We start from the raw sequence: 24,416 nt of genomic DNA, 5'->3' as shown, positions 1-24,416 counted from the left end.
CCCCAGGCCAACCTAACAGAGACAATCCTGTATTGAAACTATCCTCCCAGATGAATCTAGACTTTTGTCAAGTTGACAATTAAAGCCAACCATCACACTGAATAGATAAACAGATACCTTTACTGACTTATTACATAGATCTTACTACAGTAAATAAATCATTATATATGATGTCAAAATACAAGGAGACAATATTGGTGGGGGAAGAAAAACAATCAGTCAAAGGAACTACAGGAGGTGACAGGAGAAAAGGCAAATGGTGATAAGGCATATTATCTCTGTGTCACAAGGATACTCTTGAGTTTACACACCAATGTAAAAATTCTTAAAGAAGTAAATCATTCATGTGCACTTCTGGTTCTAGAAATAAGTTTCTGTAAATCTTAAAAAATATGTAAACCATGTCTTCCTCCCTCCTTTTATTGATGTCCCCCTGTACAATGTCAATACAATTTTCCATGACTTGATGCTCCCTGGATTACCCTCAGCAGTTAAACCTTTTCCTACTTTCTTCCAGACCCTACACACAACGCTTAAGTGTTTGTGATTTATATGCCTTCTTGATTTAGTTTGCTCTTCTATCTACCTAATCCTTATCAACTACCAATACATCTCAGTCTCAGCTGGAAGTCAGTGGAAAGATTGACCTGAAACACAGAGGCAACAGAAAGTAAAAGCATGGGACAGGTCGGATAAGTTTAAACAAGAATAGCATGTTATTATTACTGCTGAGTGCTTGCCATCTTCCCAGTTTTCCTATGTGTGTAATATGCAAACCATCATTTATGGTTCATGTATTTCCTTTGAATTCACTGATGTTCCTTCCCCAGTTGAAGACTGGGAAACTGGAGAACATAGAATCTCTTCATGTTTTTTTTTTCTGAAATATACCACTAGAAAGTGTCCGAATCAGATTCTTATTGTAGGCAGTCTACCTCTGGAGCCTGAGTTTTAAACACTGTGTTATAGAAACAACCTGAAAATATTAGATCTCCTTGGTTGGTGGGGGAGCTGAGGGAAGTGGAGGAGGATAGGGAAAGAACTCTGTGAGAGGGGACCGGAGGAGGACAACATTTGGTATGTAAATAAATTAAGTAATTAATAACAAAAGTATGAGATATTTCCACATCTTCCACTTTGTGCCAGGCAGCACATAGGAAGAATACCAAGAAGAAGATAATAGGAGGAAGTGCAACATTCTAACAGTCAGCAAAGATTCAGGAGCATCGAAATATGAATAGAAAAGCACAAAGCATTTTGTATATTTAACTTACTCCTCCATAGTAGAGCAAGAGGAAAAGACTATTCTATGGGGGAACAATAGGATCTTTTCAACAAGAGGCACTATAAGATAAAGTTAAATTATTCTTCAAAAATTGACTCAAGGGGTTGGGGATTTAGCTCAGTGGTAGAGTGTTTGCCTAGCAAGCACAAGGCCCTGAGTTTGGTCCTCAGCTCCGGGAAAAAAAAATTGACTCAAAATGGAATTAACACTTCAGGCAAATAGCTAAAAAAAATCTTAGAAGAAAAGACAGGCAGTTTTATTCCTTCTGAGTTGATAATATAATATCAAAACACAAACAACAAAGGAAAAAATAGGTGAATTATATTTCATTAACTAAAACATTTTATGTCAAAGATACTATCTAGAAAATTTTCCTAAGTGCAATGAGTGAAAATATTTTCAAAAATATATATTTGTCTATTTCAGCTATACCCTTAAAACTCTTAGAATGCAGTGGCAAAAATTAACCCAATAAAATGACATAAACATATAGATAAATATTTCTCAAAAGAAGACCGATACATAACTAACAATATGAAAAGATTCTCAAGTGTCTGCATCATAAGGAGGAACAAAGTACTAATACATGCCTCAATGTTGATAAACTTGGAAAATATTATTCAATATGTAGTAAGCCAGACATAATAACAGCATCATATCTTCTATCAATATGAAACTCAAGGAACAGATGAATCTATAGAGACAAAAGCAAGTTGATATATTTTGGAGTGTAGGGTTTCTCTACATAGTCCATGCTGTCCTGGAGCTTGCTACATAGAGCAAATTAGCCACAAACTCCGAGATCTTCTTGCCTCTGGCTCCCTAGTGCCAGGATTAAAGGCATTTGCAGCATGCCCAGATGATTTTCAAGGATTTACGCAAAGGGAAATGGAGTATATTGGGACTTCGGGTGATGATAAAGTTACGGAACTAAATAATATCAACAGTCAGACAGTAGTGTAAATATTATATATCAGATGTATAATTTAACTTATTGCATAATGTATATTATGATCAATATATCTCAAAATGCCAGAGAAAGCTACTTATATCTCATACACCTGAGTCCAAAACATGACCTAGGCTAGTGGTATTGTAGTCATGACCAATGAAGATTCTGATAACATCCTCTCACATTACCATACATTAGCACACACCTAGTATCTCATTTTAAATAGAAGAGGACATCTGTGAGACTGTGCAGTTACTCAAAGAGACAGGAAGTTACTTCACTGTAACGTCTACGCTTCCCATATATACTTTTAAAATATTTTTCACCAGGTGAGGATTCTTCAGCATTGAATGTGCCCCACCCCCATAAAGATATATTGAAGGCATAAGCTATAGCATTTTCACATGTGATCTTCCTTGAAAGAGAGACTTTGCTGATGTAATTGGTTAAGATATTATCACTGTAGAGTGCAGCAAAGACTTATTAGAATGCCATCCTATGAGGATGGGGAATAGACTGCAGTAACATGGAGCACCTGGGTTGACAGCTGCCATCAAACTAAGAAGAGGGAAAAAATCCACCCCATGTCTCAGAGACACAGTGGCTTTACTGATGCATTTGTTGTGCACTTCAGGTGTCCACCAAACTGTGAGTATAAATTTCTGATGTTTTAAGCCACCTAGATGATAATACTGTAATCTAGAAGTCTCACAGACTAATGCTGGGATCATGAGAGCCAGATGTGTTCTAGAGATGACATTTTGTGACTCTAAAGGGACCTCAAAGTTCTAAAACTCACTTTCGTCATTATTTTTCAATGTGATCAGTTTGGGTATTTAATTAAAACCATCAGGGTTGGCTTCCAAATTTAGTTGCTTAAAAGAGAACAAGAAGGAATGCAGCCATCGTTCCTATTCTATTCGTGCTATAGAGGATAATCTAAAGTTCAGTGAGCCTTACTTGGTGCCTCGCACAGTTCTAAGCAGCTTTTAACTTTTATTTATGCTAAGTTTCACATACACATTGGGCTCTGATGCTGTTTCACATTCAAAGACAGAATCAGCTCTAATTTTCTAATGTCCATCTTTTGTTTTTCTGAAGTGGCCATGATAAAACCCACTGCTTTGTATGATAACAAAAGTCATATTTTTGGTATACAGCTCCTTTCCAATGAATAATGAGAATTTTATTGCCTTCCACAACTTTTCATTCCATTCAGAAACTTTTAAAGTTTCACTTCAATGAGAAAAATAAGTGTCAGTCTTCTTTCTCTTCAAAGATTGTTATATCAAAGTTAGATCTACAATAAAAAGAAAAATACATATTATTCTATATCTGTGTGTTGAAATAATAAGGTATATAATGAATTATAACAATTCAAATATTAGCCTATTACCTTGTTTTTGTAAGAATCTTTTAGAACCATGATGTTCTAAACAAATGCCTGCTTTACGTGAAATAATCATAGGCCATAAAATTATAACCTGTTTTGAAAGTTCAACCTATAACATTATAAAAATTGTTTGTAAAACTCATTTAATTATATACCATTCTAGACTATAACTACTTTGAGAAATATGTCATTTTCTATTTCATCTTTTCTTTTCATGTATGTGTGAATGGTTCAGAATAGAAAGGTTTGCTTGTTCACATACGTGATGGAGACAACTTAGATGTCAGAAATTTCCATCCATGTTTTCTCCACCCTATGCAATGAGTGATCACAGCCAAAATCAAACCCAGAACTTACAGATTTGGTTATTCCTACTAGCCAGTTTGCTCCAGGGATTCTGTCACCACCTTCAGAAGGTGACCTGGTAGGTCACCACACTCACCAGGCATTTCTATGAGTTCTGGGCATCTGAACTCCAGGCCTCTATTTGCTTGGGAGATGCTTAAACTGATGAAGCATCCCACCCGTGTATACGTCATTATTATTGCTTATAATTATTTGTTGATTTTTATCTTATGTTCCCGTTATTTTTCTATATTTTCTTTTTTCATGACTCTTTCAAAACAAGTGACAAATGGCATCAAATGATGGAACCTTATGATGTATGTCAGTGTATCAGGATCATGTGTGGAAAAATCAGAGACTCCTTATATTCCTTCAGGCATTCAGTTGGCAATGAGATTGTTTATTGCTGAATAAACATTAATCTCAGACAGTGAGTACCATTTCTCCACCTCCACATTTTTCAAATTCATAGTCCTAACATGGAAAGCAAATACATCCATTTGACTTTGCGTCATTTATGCATTCCTTCATTTCAACATACTAAGATTTCCCACTGTTTGGCAAGCCCTGAAGCTTTGTCAAAGCTTTTGTCATTATTTTTCATTATAATAATTTTGGTACTTCACTAAAATCTGCAGGGAATTCTTTAAATTTAATCACTTAATAAGAAACAACAGATAGAGACAAAGTTTCTGGTCTTTATACTTTACATGTATTGCACATGCGTAATCTTTATTTTGTGATAATGTAAGATATAATAATTATACTATAAAAGTTCTATAGTGCATAATTAAGTATATAAGATAGCTATATACACAAGTATATATTCCTACTTCTGAAACATAACCTGGACATGATGATCAAGAGAAAGGCTTTTTCCATAAAAACTGAGATGAAGAGTATTCTTAGATGGGAAACTTCTCTAATGACACGAAGATATATCTATGTCAATGTGCATGAGGATGTTGAGAAGAACTGGCATAAACCAAATTTGATATTTTTAGTTTGGAAGACTATGATACTCCTCACATATCACTATAACTTCTGTCACATTTTGCAAGCAAGTGTTATTATTTGAAGAAGCTCTGTCAAAATACATAAGATCTTGTAATCGTGACTCTTCAGTCTTATACACTTATTCAACTTCTCTACCCACACCAAGTAAAGGGAGACTCCAATCACATTCTTTCTGAGCTGCCCAATGAAAACTGGAAACGAAGTTTCACATATACACAGATTTTGTCACGTGAATTAAAACATACTGATTTTTGGGGTTGGGGATTTAGCTCAGTGGTAGAGCGCTTGCCTAGCAAGCGCAAGGCCCTGGGTTCGGTCCCCAGCTCCAAAAAATAGAAAAGTAAAAAAAAAAAAAAAAGATACTGATTTTTAAGGAACAACTATATCAAAGTCAGAAACATACAGTGCTTGTTAGATTACCCCAATTCAGCCATCTACATGGAGAGGAGCAGAACATGCATTTATGAGCATTGCTGAAACCAATTTGCTGACACCAAAACTCAGACAAATGTGCTATCCTCGCGGAGTTTCTGCATGTCGGGGATCTTGGCAGAGACTAATTGAGCCCTCTCCTTTGTGCCCTCTACTAAGAGTATTATAAAGACACCATCCCTGGGTTAATGGTTTAACCTAAAAGCTCATATTATTTCATGATATCTTTCAAGGCTTTGGAGCTTTCATTCCCATGCTGTATTAGTCAGAGCCTTTCCCATATGGCTAGGGTGTGATTGTTGTTGTTGTTGTTGCTTTGTTTCCTGTCTTGCTTTTGTTGTTGTTGCTGTTTTGTTTTATTTTGTTTTGTTTTGATTTTATGGAAACCTGTAAGCTAAACAGCCACAAAGTCTCCTAGTAAATCTGGCCACAATGGCATATGGTTTCTTGTTCCACATCGCTGAGGGTAGAGGGGGTCCAGATGCCGCTGGCACACCAGCTCAGAGAGGACAGGGTGAAGTCTGGAATGGCTGGAATCTTTAGTCCACCTCTATCCTGACACCACTGTACACCAGGCAGGGAGGAAGGGCCTTCTCTGAGGATCTTAGTGCTATGGCCCTTTGACATGAAGGTCTTTTCCAACAATCTTTCATGAAGCAGCTCTCCTAGGTGATCTTTGTTCATAGTTAGGGTGGATATGAACACATGAACTTTATTCTGGGTAAACCAGGGAAGGGTTATATGATTTAGGGGGTGAGATTCTCCAGGATGAATAAAGGTCTTTGGCTGAAAGCTAAGGAACCGAGATGCCTCATTCACCTGGAGTGGCATTCCAAGTGCTGTGTTACATGACTGACTACTTGTGACCACCTGGTTGTGGGGTCTCTGGGTTACATGCTCCAAGCCAGGCACTGAAAGGAGTTAGCCTCATTCCTGATAGTTCAGGATGAGATTCTAATCTCAATTTTTTTTAATTTCTGGGGTTTGGTTTTGTTCCACCTCACCAGTTGTGTGCCAGTCCCTCTTTGGCATAATCTTCATGCCACACAATGGCACACCTGTAATCCCAGAATTCTTGGAGATAGGAGGACCCAAAATTCAAGACCAGCCTGAACTACATAGATACATTCTGTCAGAAATATCACCTTTATCGTCTGGTTAGATGGCTACATGGACAAAAGTTTGCATTACTCCTGGAGAGAACTTGAGTTTGGCTCCAAGCACCCACATGATGATTTACAACTGTCTAACTCTATTTCCCGAGGATTCAATGCCTTCTTCTGGCCTCTGTGAGCACCAGCACATACATGATGCATAGACAGAAAACAAAGACAAAAAATACAATATTTTTTAATTACACAAACAGTTTGAGACAGGAACATTGTGATGGATGGGAATGAGCTTTGAATCAAGTACTATGATATATCATAATATGATGTCATAATTTGACCCATTATTGTGTTCACTAAATGTCTCTGTCCCTGTCTGTCTCTGTCTCTCTCTGTGTGTCTCTATGTCTCTGTCTCTGTCTCTGTCTCTCTCTCTCTCTTTCTCTTGCTCTCTCGGGGGAAGGTATCTGACTATGGATGAAGGGGTATGGTGTTTGAAGAGGCAAGATCAGGACATCATAAAGAGGACATCATCTCAGAGCTACAGGCATAAACAGTGGTAAACGGTACAACACAGGCACTGAGAACTGAACCCCAATCCTCTGCAAGAGCAGTACATGCGCTTACATCTAAGCTATCTCTCTAGCTCCTGAGAGCTATCTCTTTAAAGAAAAGAAAAAAAAAAACAACTCTACAATCTAGTTGAAAATCAGAAATGTTTTTAATAGCTCATTGCTTATTGGGGAGAATCAAATGATTACTTTCAATCCAATCTTGAGAGGAAGATAAATTACAAAGGAAGAAAACACTAGGCAGTAGGAATCGGGGAGCTAGTAGAAAAGACCATGACAAGTCACTAAATGATCTACTTCCCACATTAATTTTCTCCTACCAGCAACCTATGTTTTCTAATACATTTATGATGAAGCCACCTTGCTATACTAATTTTTTTATTTCCTGAGGCATCACTTTTATACAAATATATTATTGATCCTGACAATGTTAGACCATTAGTTTGCTCCTGAGTGTAAAGTTATGAGCATGAGAAAGGTAAGGTTTAAGAGGCCATGACAGAAGAAACCATAGACTGTGTATCAGTGTCCAGGAGAACTGGTCTGGAGATGATCCATGAACTGAAATGGTGAGAGGGAGAGCACTCTTACACCACAGTTGTCTGCCCATTATCCTCAGGACAGGGATAATATGGATAACAAAAATGCTATTCCTAAAGACAGTTATTGGTCCTAAATATTTCTGAAATTAGGCTAGCCTTGCTAGTAACTTCATGAGTAGAATCTAAAATTGTGGCAATGCTGGTGTATGAGTTATGTGTGTTTAGAAAACCACAACCCTCTATCAGAGCTTTAACGAAATAAACTTGATGACATTATATGACTGCCTCCTCCAGTTTGAAACGTTTTCTTGTGGTGAAATGAATGGAGTCTCTGGAAAGTCCCAAGAACTCAAAATATCCACAGGATTCAATGGTTTCCATCCATAAGATTATGAAAGGAGTAAGCCACTGCCAGCAGAGGAAGCTCTTCAAAGGAGTTGCCTGCAAGTTGAGTGAGTAGCCCTAGGAATGCAGCTTTGTGACTTATCATTGATGCTGACTAGTCGTTTCAGACACACAATTGCCTTTGTATGACAAACCTCTAGTAAATGACACTTCACCCATGAGTCTGTCAGTAGCCCCAGATAGATAATTGGTTTGCTAATCTAGACCTGAGAGAAATACTTTGGCCTATTGTCAGCATTCTATCTGGGGTGGCTAAACATCTATTCATAACTTCCCCCCAAAAAGTTGCACAATAACTAATGTTATTTCACCTTAGAATTAAAAGTTAAAATTAAAAAATAAAATTCTGACTACAGTGAATCTCAAGTTGATAAACTTAGAGCAAATATTGAGCATTTGTCTCCTCTGCTTGCAATATGTAGACAATAACAAACTATTATTGTCATCACCACAAAGTTTGTTTGCAGGACAGAAAATCAAGCTAGAAATGATTGGGAAACCTGATCCCTGCCGGTAAGCTTTCAAGGTGCTGGAAGATACTATGGCAGGCCACTGAAGGAGAAAAGCCATTAATAGTCTAATATAGCACTGGGCCATGCATGCTCCAATACAAACCTGTCAGGGAAGATGTGCCCACTGTTATACTAGAGGTATAGCTATCATGGGAATAAGGAAATGACCTACTTTTCTTACTAGTTTTGAGACCATCTCTATAGGAAGGAATTCTTTCCTGGTACTATACTGTGAAACTGGCCAAAACCCCATAGAAAGAGAAGTAATACCTCCTATGGGCAACTTATTATTGTCATTTTACTAAAGAAGAATGGCTGCATAGTGGATTCTTAATGTTTGTGCTTATATCCATCAATTAGTGCTGCTCACGGTCTTGGGCAAAGAAGCTCCTTTCTGTAGCAGGTAATGGTGAATGCAGGACTCGTAACAACCAGGGTGCTAAGAATAAATGTCTAAGTGTTGGGCCCTAAAAGGGACATCTATATAAACCCTCTGCTGTCAATGCTCAAAAAGCATCATAGAAAAGGGGTAGAAAAAAGAGAAGACTTGGAGGATGGAGAGAAATGCTATGAAATGCTGTCTTCTGCGGTGACATGGCCATTGTCTTCAATAATTTGCAACAGCTATGCTCACCTACACAAGTCCTGTAGAAGACCAAGCCAGCTAAATTCTATCATAAATTAGGTCCTGCTCCTAAGTAAGGTTGGCGTTGATGGTTTCTGGAAGAAAGAAATTTGCTTTTCTTTGGGGTAGATTGTACAAGAAGATACCCATTCACCTCTGGACAACATTAATTGAACATTATAATGTTATTATGTATGACATTAAGATAAAAAGGAATATTTTGGGGAGATCCAGGAGAATGGGAGACAAAAGTTAAGGGTGTATATGATTACGCTACATGTATATGATTCTCAGAAATGAAGAAAACCATTCTTTAAATATATAAAGAGAATTTGGGGATAAACATTAACCAAGACTGTACTTCTAAAATGCAGTGTCTTTCCTACCAGTGTATCTCTTTGCTTCTATTTTCACCTGACGACACCATGAGGTAGTACATCAACCCTTCATTTTCTATGCTACAAAGTTATCACTGTAGAAGGAAAAGGTGGGTCAATTTTTCTTTTGATAATCGTGTTTATTTTTCACTGAAAAATATCAATATGATAAATGTAATACCCCTCAAAAGACCATCTCTACAGATTATTTTTACAAGGACAGTAACCAGATGGGATCTAGCCCATTTTAGTTGGCAGATGTCTGGTAAGCTTGGGCTGTGCCTTTCCACCACACAACTTTATACTTTTTTATAGTAAATTCCACATTATAACTGTCTCTTATTAAGACAGTAAGTTAAACTAAATAATTTTCAGATTTTACTACAAAATGCCATAAAAAAACCCTTCCATATAACCTTTTATTAACCACATCTAATGAGCTGATTGCTTGTTCTAGATGTGATAATGACTTAGGCTGTATGGCTCTAGGTCAACAACCTCATAAAGCAGCCAAGAACACCTCATAAGCCTCCTGAAGCATACCAACTGCTGTGTTCTGGGAACTCAAGTCATTTCTGAAACACTGATTTGTTTGTTAGCAAACAAATGCCTGGAAAGGCATTTTCTGCCAACAAGTGGATAAGAGACTAGGGAAATTTTATTGTCAACATATTTCAGAAATGCCATGGTCCCCAGTCGTTAGAGATGAAGTTTCTTTAACAGACAATACAGGTAATTCTTCCTACAGTTCTGATGTCCAGCTAGTGAGGGACAAATGAAGTGATTCCCACCAGATAATTTGTTATGTTTTACTTGGCTCAGGTCTTATTTTTTTCCCCAAAGTCTAAGCACTAGGCCATTTTTCTATCTGGCTGCGCTCTAACCTGTACTACATATTTATATTTTTATGGTCAAGTTTCTTGTTCAAACATCTTATGTGCGTACATCCCTTCACTAGACTATAATCTCAGCGTAATCAACCCTCATTATGATACATACAAGTCACTTAGCAATGTTGTGTAATCCGTTACCAGTGACTTTAGAGTTCTTAAGAAGAACTGAAAGAATTGGCAAAACTTGTAAGGTCTATCTGTGGCCAAAATGTGTTTTCTAAAATTAAGAGTATATTTTGTCAGACCATTGGAGATGTGATTCATGGATGATGGCGTATGTTCAGCAAGACCTTGTTATAATCACATATAACATACAAAAGGAGAGAGTTACCTTATTGTTCTGGTATTTCCTCAATTAGTAATCAATGTGTCACTTCATAGGACCACCATGATTCTAAGAGGCTATAGAATAAAGCAAGGGTTTTGATATCCTGGAAGCTAAGAATGGCATGTAATGGTGTGGCTGTGATTGGTTCCTTATGGATCAGATCAGCTTGAGAGAAATTAGTATTGTAAAGCTCAATGAAACACATTCTTTTTGTAATCCATTTTTCAGTAAACATACAAAATAATAGAGTTTGAAGTAAGCTCTGAGATAACTATTTTCTGACATGTACACAGTCAATCACAGTAAGTAGTACTTTTCAAATCAATAAGCCCAGGAAAAAAAGATTTATTTGCATTTCTATTTTTTAAATATATAAGATATTTTATTATATTATTTTAATTAATCCATTAAATTAATTATTATAATATAAATAACATTTTATTAATCATATTTATACAGTATATTATTTATTGTATTGTGTATATATAATTCATATAAGTGAATTGTTTATTAAATTCATTATTGTTTGATTAATTTACTGTAATTTAACTAATGTATTTTAATACATTATATATCAGGGCTTAAAAAGAGTTCTAATCCAACCTTGCTTGAGTTTGAGTTAGATAGCCATTTGCCCGGAGTAGATAATAGCCAACAGAAATGATAGACATTATACTTTTATCTCACATTAAAAGTTTCCATGAAGCCATGTGATCCAATCCTCAATCCTACAAATCAGCCATCTGTATGGTGGCTAAGGTTCATAACTGTTTTTCTAAACCCATGTTCTCATTTTCTCACTGGGCAAGAGCTAACCCTCACTTCCAGTTACCCTCTTTATTAGGCATTCTCATCAATGAATCCGAGTTCACGTGACAAGATCTGCTCCGTAGCTCTGTCTGTTAACCAATTTTTACTTATTTATGCTTGAGACTTCTTATTCATGTGTTTATCTTTCTCAAGTTCCATTTTCAAGCCATATGTTGAAGACTACAGTCTCTCTAAGATAGAGCCTAGACAATTATATAGATGAACACTTCCCATGTCTCTCCCCAGTGTGACTGTTTAATGAGCATTAAGTAGACTCTTACTGTTATTGTGTGAGGATTTTTCTGCAAAAACTGACATTAAGGTTGGAAATGTATGGGCACAATGGTGGCAGTTCATACGTATTTAGATCATAAATATATAAACTTGAAGTACCATCCTCAAGACATGCAAAATACAAATTATACTATATGTATACTACATTAACAGCTCCCTGATTTGAATGTACATGGAAAGTAGTTATTCTTTGGTTAATATTCTTTCTGTTTATTTTTTTGTGTTTCGGCTTTGGTTTTTTTTCTTTGGATGGTTGGTTTGGCTGTTGGTTATTGTGTTTTGGTTTGTTTTATTTTTGTTTTTGTTTTGCTTTGTTTTGCCTAGGATTTCACTATGTAGCTCTGGCTGGTCTGAACTCATTATATATACCAGGCTAGTCTCAAATTCCCAGTGATCTGCATGCCTCTGTCTCTCAAATGTTGGGATTAAAGGTATGCACCTCCCATGCCCAGCAATATTTTTAAAGAAAGTATACCAAGTATTTATATATATCCAGGTATGGAGCAAATATTATCACTGATTAAAGATATTTATGTGCCCAATGAAAGAATGTCTTTAATCCCTATATTTACTTTAAAAAATGTGAATGTTAACAGTGTTTCCTAAAGTCATATGAATTTAGTAACTATGATTTTGTGGCTTATTATAGAAACATTGAAAGAAGACTTAAATTAGAATTAATTTTATTGCCAAATAGATTTTTCTCTGGAAATGGGATTCATAATAGAATTACTGGCAGACTTTAACTATAATGGTGCAAACGAGAAGACTTTAGCATGGTTAAAAATGAATTTTATGATTTGAGATCTGTCAAAATAACAAATTAGGTGGTTTTATTTGGTTAGTTGGTTTCCTCATTAACACACCATTAAATATTCAAAACCTGTGCTTCAAACTTATTTTGTATTACCTCATCTAAGATTCTAAATATTCAATGCTGTTAATCTTTTCAGAGGGCATTTATCACAGTAGATAAGCAAGCAGTTAAGAAATCAGCAAAATGAGCTTCCTACTGAGTTTTTTACTGGAATATTTGTAGTCTCTAAAATGTTTGACCCAATGTATTTAGCTATTAGCAACTCAAGAACTAATAAAACATGGGTTACACAGAGACCTCATCAAAATTTAATATGAACCCTATGATGAGAAGAACTTAACTCTTGCTGACTTGAAAGCAGTAAAGTCAACATTAAAATCAAAGTGAGACGGAAGAAATTTAAAACACAAAAAGACATTGAACCAAACTTCACCTGCACTTAGCATCAGAGAACTACATGAAGCCTTGAATGCTCTGGATTAGGCTGCTTTTAATGGCATTTATAGTATTTCCCATCTTGCAAAATGTATATTACTTTTACACTCTGCACATAAGATGGAAATTATTATTATTACTACTTTACAGATAAATAGAGCAAACTAATGGATGCTTTAAAAGGGTATTTTGGTAACAAAAATAATAATTTTGTTTGCTTCAGGTCACTTACCTTTCAGATTCATTTAAGAAACAAAAGTAGGCAGCATTTTCTAGTCCAAATTGCAAACTACAATTTTACAGTTCACTTAAACGATATATATATATATAAATATATATATATTTGTAAAAGTTTTGAAGAGATTTAGAAATCTAGTCAACTTCTCACAACAAAACCAGTCTTCCTTGTGACATCTAACACGGCTCCCAGCAGCATGGCCAAGTAGTTCTCTGTCTGCAATGTACTAGTCTGTCCACTGCCTCACCATCCTGACACTATTGTTTTCAAATTTAGAATTGAAACTAGAACATTCCAGATTCTGTGTGGTGTGGCTCTTGCAGCTGTTGGTGCCTTGGGCCTGTGAGAGCAAGGCTGCCTAACAATGCCTGAGGAGAGCTAAAGTGAAATGTAGCACAGGAGGCAAAATCAGCAAGGGAGAAGCCCCTCAAAGTAGAGGAGGCAATCTCTCCTTTTATAATCCTTCCAGCTTGGCGCACAGGAGTCTCCAGGCCGAGGAGAAGCACTGTGGTAATTCCTTCAATAGTTCTTTGATCCTTTCAGTCACCCAAAGACCACATTTGTATCAGCATTGATTGAATGTGCCTGTGATAACAGAAAAAAATGGAGAACGCAGCAGAAGGGAAACTAACCTTCAGAAAATTAGCACAACAAGTAGGGAAATGTATGGTAGATACTGAGAAGAGGGCAGCTGAGCTAAATGCAGAGGATGTCAGGTGCATGAGGCACAGGCAGGGCCGATCGGGAGTTTGGATAGCAGGACAGAATCTCTAAGGAAAAACCTGATGTATGTAGCAGAATACAGGAAAGAGGATTTTCCTCAAGTAAACATGAATGATACGGGAAATATGCTACTGTGTCTATTGAATGTGAATTGGCTCTCCCCAATCACAACACGTCATGAGTCCCTGTTTCTGCCTCTGATTCGCAGCCTCTTATCCCATGATCACCCTTGGGCAGCTTTCTTGCACGTTCTATACCCCAACTTTCTATAAAATTCTAAAATAGCAGGCATATTTTAAATTTGTAATATTTTACGATAGGCCATGTAGTATTTTACCGGTAATATGTTACATATAACGTATTTTATCTTTACTGTAAACCTCTGAAATAGTTGCTGCTAATATCTTGTCTTCTCATTAGAGAAGAAGAAACAGATTAGAAGCAGTGTATAAGATCTGATGTCAACAAACAGGCAGAGTAGGCATTTGAACCAATCTGTATGATTATGAATACATCTCTGTTTTCTTTGATCAAGGAATGATTCCCATATAAGATATTGAGTCTCACAGGAGCCGGATGTAGATCGCTCCTGAGAGACACAGCCAGAATACAGCAAATACAGAGGCGAATGCCAGCAGCAAACCACTGAACTGAGAATAGGTCCCCCGTTGAAGGAATCAGAGAAAGAACTGGAAGAGCTTGAAGGGGCTCGAGACCCCATATGTACAACAATGCTAAGCAACCAGAGCTTCCAGGGACTAAGCCACTACCTAAAGACTATACATGGACTGACCCTGGACTCTGACCTCATAGGTAGCAATGAATATCCTAGTAAGAGCACCAGTGGAAGGAGAAGCCCTGGGTCCTGCTAAGACTGAACCCTCAGTGAACTAGACTGGTGGGGGGAGGGCGGCAATGGGGGGAGGGTCGGGAGGGGAACACCCATAAGGAAGGGGAGGGGGGAGGGGGATGTTTGCCCGGATACCGGGAAAGGGAATAACACTCGAAATGTATATAAGAAATACTCAAGTTAATAAAAAAAAAAAGATATTGAGTCTCTGCTGCCCTTCTCACATTGCACAATGGGAACCCATTGTTCTTCCAAAATACTAGTAGATATCTAGGCATGGAATCTTGATCCATACTATATACCCCATCCATGATATTGGTACTAGTAATATGTGGCTAGGATGCACATGATCACCCTACCATATATAGTATATGCTGACTTCCAGCCTGTAGTTTCTGAATCACACTAGAATTACTCAGCCTGGTTACATCTCCAGAATTAGGCTTTATAGATGGTTCTTATTTCCCTAAATAACATTTTTAAGAGAACAGACCTTTAAAGCGGAGCTGGAGGTTCAAAGAAATGATAAAACCTATCAACTCACGAGGCAAGTTAAGGCATGCTGAATTAAAGAACAATGAGCTAAGGTGAGGGTATAACCCAGACAACATTATTACAGTTGCCTAGAACAAGTGCTCCAATATAACATCCAAGAGGTCTGGTTTTATACTCTTTTTAAAAGGCAAGAATGAAATTACAGTAAGTTGGAAATTAAAATCACATCAATTGCTAAGAACTAGACAGTTCCTTGATTGGTCATGGCTCATTTAGGCCACACATTCCAGGTAAGAAATACTACTAACAGGAAAAGAATTTTTATGGGATTTTTTATTATCTTTGTGGAGTCAGGAAGTCATCAGAAACCGTCTGTGCTAGATCAGACTGACCTAGGTGACTCCTGTCTCGTGTCTCATGCTTCCTTCAAATGAAAGGACTTTTGTTCTCTTATTCTTGTGACATTTTAAATACTGTTTAAAAGCTACAATTAACTGAGTACTATTAGGAGCTCAGCACTAGAGTGTTATAGTTTCCATATTGTGGGCTTACAGAAGGTCCAGGTGTTAAAGGTTTAGTCTCTAGTATGGGGCTCTCAGGAAGCACAATGAACTTTCAAGAAGCAAGACCATGTGGGAAGTCCTGATGTCCTTTAGAACTTGTCTGTAAAATGTAACTACAGGTGGTCCCAGGGTGCTCTCTGAGTGTTGTTTATAGTGAGACACTAAATTTTCATCAGACCTAAGAATTAGTGAAAATCAATTATGTACTGAACTCTCTAAAATGGTAAACAAAAATGAACATTTTCCCTTTAGAAGTTAGGAATCTCAAGAGTTCCGTTACTACAATAGAAAGCTGGTGAGTATGTGGCATTTTGTACATATGGTCTCGTTGACTGTGGAATTGGACGTGAAAGACGTAAGAGAAATAAGTCAGAGGTGGGAAGATAAGTACTTCATAATCTTGCTTCTAAAGAAAATCTAAGAATGTCATATCAGACTCAAGGTGATTACCAGGTGTCTACCAGGCATCAGAGGATACTATTGCATGAGAAAGTGTTAGTCAAAAAGCAAAAAAGCTCAGTTCTTAAATGAGTATATCTGCAGACGAAATTTCCTGTATGTATCATATATTCAAAATTTGCTTAGAGCTCACATCTTGTGTATTCTTCACACACACACAAACACACACACACAGAGAGAGAGAGAGAGAGAGAGAGAGAGAGAGAGAGAAACACTAATTCATGCACACACATGCACCCATGCTCACACACACAGTCCAGTGATGGGAATCATTGATAATTAATATGTCTAGCAAAATGCCATGTTTTGGACCTTTGACAGGCATGGTTTCTATTTATAAGTTATAACTCAATAAACCTGGAGGAAATATTTAATGAAGAACGACATTCGATCTTCCACAGTAAGCTTCATAGAATTAATCTCAAAACAGATCAAAATTTTCTTACCTAAGGAGATAGTTGGATAGAGAAAGAAAGACCTTCAACATGCTTTGCATTTCATTAAAACTGGAATCATGTTGGAAGAAAAGGAAGAGAAAATGACAAACGTGAGTGCAATGTTCCACCTACCTAAGATTAAAGAAACATGGATTGTGGCCTGCTATTCTTTTGTTCTTGGAACTGACATGAATGAATTATTTAATTGTGCAACTGAAAAGCACCTGATATTTGTCTTTCCAAGGAGAAAAACTGCTCTTTGTAGCAATTAGGAAAATTTGTCTAGCTAATAGCCTGAGATGTATTTAACTAGCAGGAGAAATTCATGTTCATTATGAATTGAGACCTCCCTAACTTTAAGCTATTAATTGTTCAAGCTAACAGTTTATTCTTTTAGCCAAAGGCCAATAGAAAATCAATAGCTAAGAATCATGCCAAAGATACAGACAACTGATCAGAGTCATTACAGGACTCCACCATAAGTAGTTCTGGGTCTACACCCAAAGACAACATCACATAGGCACAATGGCCTATCTACCTAATCCTTCAGGAAGAATGTGACCCCTGCCGTACAGACTGCGGAGCAGTCTTGGAGCACAGGGAGATAGGAGACACAGCAGGAACCTTAACATCCCTACCAGGTGTCTCACTGGTGATAATGAAAATCCTGACAGCTCTAAGGGCATTGGGCTAAAGTAACAGACATCTGGAGCATGAAATTAAAGCTCTCTGTCTCCAACCACAGTGGTCACACTGGAAAGACTGGTTTGTAAATGCATGTAGTGTAGTGCCCATCCAATGTTTCTGGGAAATTCAAGAGTAATAGTTGACAAAGGCATAGGATTCCAGAGATTAATATTGCCTCAAATTTAAAATAATTAGTGTAGGAATTACATAGGAGTATGTCATACCTGTTCTTACAGGAGTCATTTGATTACATTCTTCCTAGATTTAGCCTCTGTCAGGGTCTGAAATTAGAGGTCTGTTTATTCACATGTCAGTTCTCCAGAAAGATAGGACCTCAATTTCTTAACATTTTTTTAAACTACACTGACTTTCAAGACTAGCCCCCTTAGCACCCATCAATAGGGAAGCTCTTACAAATCTTTGTGGCTATATTTCTGAAGTGTCTTCATTTCCTCACTAACTTCCTCTTTCTCCCATCTTTATTGTTTAAAACGTAGAAGAGTTACATGATATTGCTGATATTTCTGCTTGTGTAGAGAAAATGATAGAGTTTACTATTTTCTTTTATCTGTCTAAGATTCAAAGAACATTTCTACAAACTACTGTTCAACAATTGTACTGGAGTATTACCAGCCCAGAAGCAAACCTACCCAATTCATATCAGAAGAAACAAATATACTTGAATTCCTGGATGAATTCAAAGAGCTGTATATGGTGATATAACAGATGATGCTGAAGAGTGTAATTTGAAGAGCATTTGTGAACATGAATTGATCGAGTGTTGGTCAATATGTCAAACTGGCCATAACCTTCAGAAGATTATTCCAGAAACCAGAATTATAGATTTCCACACCACAACAGACATGGATACCAAAGTAAAGATACTAAATATGCTTCCTTCTTTTTATGGTTATCTTACTACTGTGTGAGTGTCTGTCTGTCTGCCTCTGTCCCTATCTCTGTCTGTCTCTGTCTCTCCCCCCGCCGTAGTTGTGTATGTCTCTGTGTGTATGTGTGTGTGTGTGTGTGTCTGTGTGTGTATGTGTGTGTGTTTGCTCGCATGAGTGCCAGTGCCCATGGAGATCAAAAGTATCAGATCCCCTGGAGCTGGAATTGATTGCTGTGAGTTGCCCAATGTAGGTCTTAAACAGAACTCCAGTCCTATGAAAAAAGGAGCAAATCTTCTTAATTATTAAGCCATCTTCCAGCCCCTGAGTATATCTTATAAATCCTACCTTGAGAAGCCTGAGAAATGAAAATACAGAAATACATGTATAGAAAAGCCACAAAAAAGCAGCACAGATGACAATAATGTACAGTAACTAAACAAGGTAATTGGTCATACTCTGACATTTTCCTCCATACCTATAACGTACTTGATCACTTTTACCCCCTCTCTGTCACCTCATCTCCATTACCCACATCCCCTCCATGTCTCTCATTGTCTAAGTCCTACTGCAGACACTAGAGCACCAGGGTTTGTTGTTTCTTTACAGATGAACTAGAGCAAAACATTCATATTTTCATGAAAGTGGAAGCAAACTTCTAAGTATGACAAATTTTGACTACTATAACAAATTGGATATATTGCTTTTTTGTAAGTCTCATTATAACTCCTCAATAAAATAGCATCTTAGGAACAAAGTCCTATGACACACAATAGAAAGTCTCCTCATGAAAGTTTTCACTTTCCAGTCACTTGTCATCAAGATGAACCAAGAATTTCATGTTCGTTTGTATTGATTAGACTCGTCAGGTTCACACCTGTATTCAGCCTGTTCTCTTTACTCTCACCCCCAACCCTGTCTTTATTACCTCCCTCACACATCACCCCAAAGTTCCCATTCTCACATTCATGTCTTTTGCTATGTTCTGGTTTTTGACCCACTGAGTTTTCACCAGGACCATCTCGTGACCTTGGTCTTCAGACTGGAACATGGTTCACCACTTCATATTTAACTGAGGACAATGGCTGTCCCTTACCCAGAAACCATCATTAGCCAATAATTTAGCAGGAAGTGAGAGGAAACCAAGAGTCTCTTCCTGATCCATGATTGGCTGTTGACAAACTCAGGATTATGCAGGTCTGGTGTCAATGTTGTACCAGTGAGCACATCTTGCTTGGTAGGCTAGCATTATAGTTTGTAAGGTTGAACTTATCTTCCCGAGAAGCCTAAATGGAACCCTCTGGCACTATGGAAGCTAGCTAATAATCTTCCAGGTCAGGTCCAGCTTAATTTCTCTATATGCCAAAATCAACAATTTAGCATCTTAGGCATGGGATCTTATCAAATAATTCTGGTGAGCAAATCAAGAGGACTATCAAAAGCCTATTTTTTTATGTAGTACTTCTGTAGTCTCCCAGAGCAACATAGAACTCATAATGAAGTATTCCAAACCTAGTACTAGGTTTTGGTAAATGAAGTCTGCGGGGACTACATTATACAGCCCTTCAAGATAATTTTTAAACATATTTTAATTGTCTTATAAAGTGGTATATTTGGATTTTTTCATTGATCCAATGTCAATCATTGATCACTCAGTATTGAAAATGCGATGCATATAAACAATGGAATTGTATTCAGCTTCGAAAAAATAAAATTTGTAGGTAAAATTAATTCTGCTTGAAAAGGTTATGATGATTGAGGTAGCCCAGACTTGAAGAGATAAATATTGCATGTTGTCTCTCATTACAGATCCTGACTTTGAATTTTGAGATTTGCTTGTTTAACTTCAAGTACCTATAGAAGATAGGAAGCTAAAAGGATGCTGCTATGAGCAGCTACCCTTAGGGGGATGTAGGGAGTGGAGACAGGTAGAACATTGGTGAGATAAAGAAAGAGACAGGAGATACTTGGGCTGGGAAGAATAAGTAGGATAGGGATGAAGATACAGGAGCAGAAAGAGAGGGTTAAACAAAAATGAAGGGTAAATGAAAAATAAAAGCCTACTATATAAGCCATTGAGGAAATATAAGCTTAAAAATAAAGTTTCATTTTAAACGTTGCTATAAAACACTACATGTTGAGAAGCAGTTATTAGATAAGGAATTACAGTAATACAGAAATATTTAATAATGCATTTAATAAATTAAAATAGAGTAAAAGAAATAGGCAAATGGTATATACAGTCAAGTCTTAGAAAGGCAACTCTAATATGCTAATAGGTATTTCATAAAATGTTTATAGCCACTAACAGTCAGAAAATGCAAGTAAAGGTAAAAGTACAATATCCTCTGTAGACCCAAGCACACAATAATTTAGAAGGAGGGCTGAATCTATTGTAGGAAGGTGAAGGGTGCTCTCATAAAATAGTGTAAGGAACATACCATTGACTTTATATCTGGCAGCAGCTATTAAAATTTAATACATCCTCTTTCTCTTGCAAGGTCATTTCCAGGAATATTTCCTTTAGGGCAGACAGCAATAAGCAGTAAAGGTACTCAATGAAGCTTTGTTTACACTGAAAAAAAATAAAGTGTGGAATAAACAAAGTATCCACCAATATGGAGATTAACTGAGCAAAAGTCATCCCATGCATTAGATCCTATGCAGCCAATCAGAAGGAATTGTTGCCTATACTGATTATCTAAGGAGAATTTACATTATACTGTGTGTAATAAAATACAAAAATTTTAATAATTGCCAAAGATGTTCTGAAGATTCAAGCATTCGCATATAAACTTACATGAACAAACAGGCAGATTTCACACTGCTAGTGTGAGCATGGAGAAACACATGGAATAAAGGTGTGACCCTAAGTCGGTAGAGAGAGCAGACAAGGCTGCAAGAGAGAATAATATATGTGGCAATGGAAAGATGTGGGAGAAGGAAATAAAAAGCAAACAACATTAAGACGTGCTTTGTCATAATGCCATTTTATGTGTTTATGTTCTTAAAAATAGAAATGTTTAGTTATCTAAATCACTTGTCTCCTTTGAGAATTGGGTGAAAATTAAGCACTTAATTCCTATAAAAATCTGCGTTTACCCATAGATACAAAATAAAGAGTCTACAGTTAAAAGAGTGAGAGAAATTAAGCACCATGTAGGCACATGGGACAGGAAATATGAAAGCACCAAACTGACTCCTCCCAGTTGCGTGTCTGAGGAGATCAGGTAGCACCACTTTGGCCAAATTTGATTGCTGGAATTAATACAGTCCAGTGTGTGTGTGTGTGTGTGTGTGTGTGTGTGTGTGTGTGTGTGTGTGTGTGTGTGATCACAGAGCAGCTGGTCCCACATGATGCCTTGCCCACGTACATCTCTCTCACACCACTCCTATGCAAATCCATCTTGGTCTTTCTTTATGGAAGGATTTCCAGTCCAGCCTCCATTTTTATACAGGAGAAGTTTTAAATTTCTAGGGAAATCACTCTACCGAACTAAATTGAATTAATCCATCCCTTTTGGCAAATTAACCGCAGAACCTCCGCTTTGGGTTTCCTCTTTCAATTATGTATTCCTCTTTGTCTATGTCAAGATATGATCCCTTGGGCAAGGAGTACCAAAAAACCAGTAAACTAGCCCAAGCCATTTTCCATGAAAATGTCTCAGTAGAGATGGGAGTCTGGCTAACAGGTTTTGTGACGCAGAGGCTAACGTTCTAAGTGGAACTAGATTTTTGAATCTGGCTTGGTCTTTTTCAAATGCCCAAGTCTTCCAGCTATAACACTGAAGTGCATTTTAAAGGGACAAAGCTGTTAGAAAAGCTAACTTAAGAGAGCTATGTAATAAGAACTGCTTTAACTCCCAGCTTGCCAGAGGCATCAGGTACAATGTGAAGTGCCAGGTTAGGTGAATGTGATTTCTGCTTGCTTATTCAGTCCTGAGGCCACCCTTGATGAAAAGTTGCTAAGTTACTGGGGACTTGGTAATGGGACTGTTATAGGCAAGTCACTAAATGAGTTCAAGGAACTCATTCATCTTATTGATTGTGCTTGCAATCTAGAGAGAAATGCACTTACTTTGAGCACAATACAAACAAACTCCTATAGCACCTTTGACACAAACCTGTCCCAAGGTGCTTTTCAATAAAGTACAATACTAAACCATACAAGTGTAAGGCCAGAGACAATGGACCAGCTTAAACAGATAAAATTAAAGTTTGAGAGCTAGAGAGATGAGTCAGTCAAAGTAATGCTTGTTATACAAGTTCATATTCTTTTTTTTTTTTTCTCTTTTCTTTTTTTCGGAGCTGGGGACCGAACCCAGGGCCTTGCGCTTGCTAGGCAAGCGCTCTACCACTGAGCTAAATCCCCAACCCCACAAGTTCATATTCTTAACACCCATCGTACACACTAGGTGTGGTGACACAGGGCTATAATTCCAGTGCTATGAAGATGGAGACTGGTAGAGCCCTTAGAAATTGCTGGCTAGCCTGTCGAGCTCAATCCGTAAGATCCAGGTTCAGTGAGAGATGCTGGCTCAAAAGCAAAGGTGGAGAACTGTAAGGAAGACACACCTATCTGTCTCTAGTCTCCATGAACACAACACACAAGCACATATTTGTACAAACATGTGCACACACATATTCAACACACACATTAAACATTTATATCTGGGTTACATAAGACTTTAAAGTTAGCATTTTGCTTTCATGTATAAATCATATTCAAGTGTGGGGGGGTCCATGAGCCCATGGTCAGTTTCTACAAGTTTTCAATATTCATCAGCATAAATACTACACTGGATATTCCCAGAAATACACTCCAGATATTTATGGTTGAACGTTAAAGTCTGCACTTTATGAAAAGGTATGGTTGGGCATGAGAGAGAGCGTATTCAACATTCAAATGTATCCACATAGAGAAGCATAAAATAATAAAACTGATATGTCAGAAGTTGAAATTCTAAGAAATAACAAAATAAAATCTATACTTTATGATAGTATCTCCTGTCTTCAAAGCATGGAATCCCAGAACAAATTTCTGTGGAACCATTCATTTGGGCTCTGAGTAATTTGATTTCACTCACTTTCTTGATTCTCTTACATGACTGCCATTCATCTTCTCTTTCCTTCTATGAACCCTGCCTAGTCAGGCATGACCCAGGTGATGGTTTTCACATCTCCATAGTTTCCTATAGATTTGCGATGGCAAAACCAGGATCCAATGTTTTCTTTTACTCTCCACTACTGAATGCATGCAGGAAAGCATTCAGAAAGTAGCTATTTCCTGACATTAACACTCAGTATATTGCAACATTCCTTAAGGCATACTCCCCATAGTTCTCCAAATGAGTATTGATGTAAGATATGCATCTTACATTTCAATGCCCTTATTCCCAACTGTATTTGATTCTTCTCAGAAACTTGAAGGTTTTCTATCTCAGGCTGACTGACAATCCCTCAAGAACCAAATAAATTACATCTTTGCCTAGGAGCATTTCATATTGTGCTATATGCACACAGCTAATATGAAGAACATGAGTTGATGTACATTTTGTAGGGCTCCCCCTGTACCTGGAATGACTTAGTAGTATTACTTGCTATGCTGTAATTCTACAACTTATCAAGGAACCTGCTGTGCTGATCTATTAACTCCGACACCTGGAGTTATTGCTTGAAATATGCCATGAGCATTAATTTGTCAATGTTTAAAAAGAACCTTGAACTTTCGAGCATATGAGTGTGTTTCTAATAATGTAAGGGTTTGCTGTGAGGATCAGCATCCAGGATAAACACATGATAGAGTGATCTTATTTGCATTCAGATATTTGGGGTAATAAAAGAAGCACAGTCATGCATGACTTAAGAGAGGTCGATTTCTTCTGATCACTGTGTCTTTAAGTGATTCTGCAGGTGTACAAACATCACAGAGTA

General features: G+C 37.3%; 1 protein-coding gene and 2 long non-coding RNA genes across 3 annotated transcripts in view; all 3 read right to left on the bottom strand.

The window, feature by feature from the left end:
• The window catches only part of Erich1 (glutamate-rich 1), a gene marked incomplete at its 5' end in the record, with an annotated part of 52,793,804 nt that overhangs the window by 26,397,178 nt on the left and 26,372,210 nt on the right, over positions 1-24,416 (bottom strand).
• The window catches only part of LOC148000571 (uncharacterized), a 99,073-nt gene that overhangs the window by 53,828 nt on the left and 20,829 nt on the right, over positions 1-24,416 (bottom strand). The window lies entirely within an intron of this gene.
• Positions 3,217-24,416, bottom strand: part of LOC134482383 (uncharacterized) — a 37,388-nt gene continuing 16,188 nt past the window's right edge. The window contains exon 2 of the long non-coding RNA XR_015639925.1: positions 3,217-3,537. This is a non-coding gene — a long non-coding RNA (uncharacterized LOC134482383). The remainder of the gene's footprint in view (positions 3,538-24,416) is intronic.

This window comes from Rattus norvegicus, chromosome 16, assembly GCF_021556685.1.
Source record: "Rattus norvegicus strain SHRSP/BbbUtx chromosome 16, alternate assembly SHRSP_T2T, whole genome shotgun sequence".
Taxonomy (NCBI): domain Eukaryota; kingdom Metazoa; phylum Chordata; class Mammalia; order Rodentia; family Muridae; genus Rattus; species Rattus norvegicus.
This window is presented reverse-complemented; position numbering and strand designations above follow the sequence as displayed.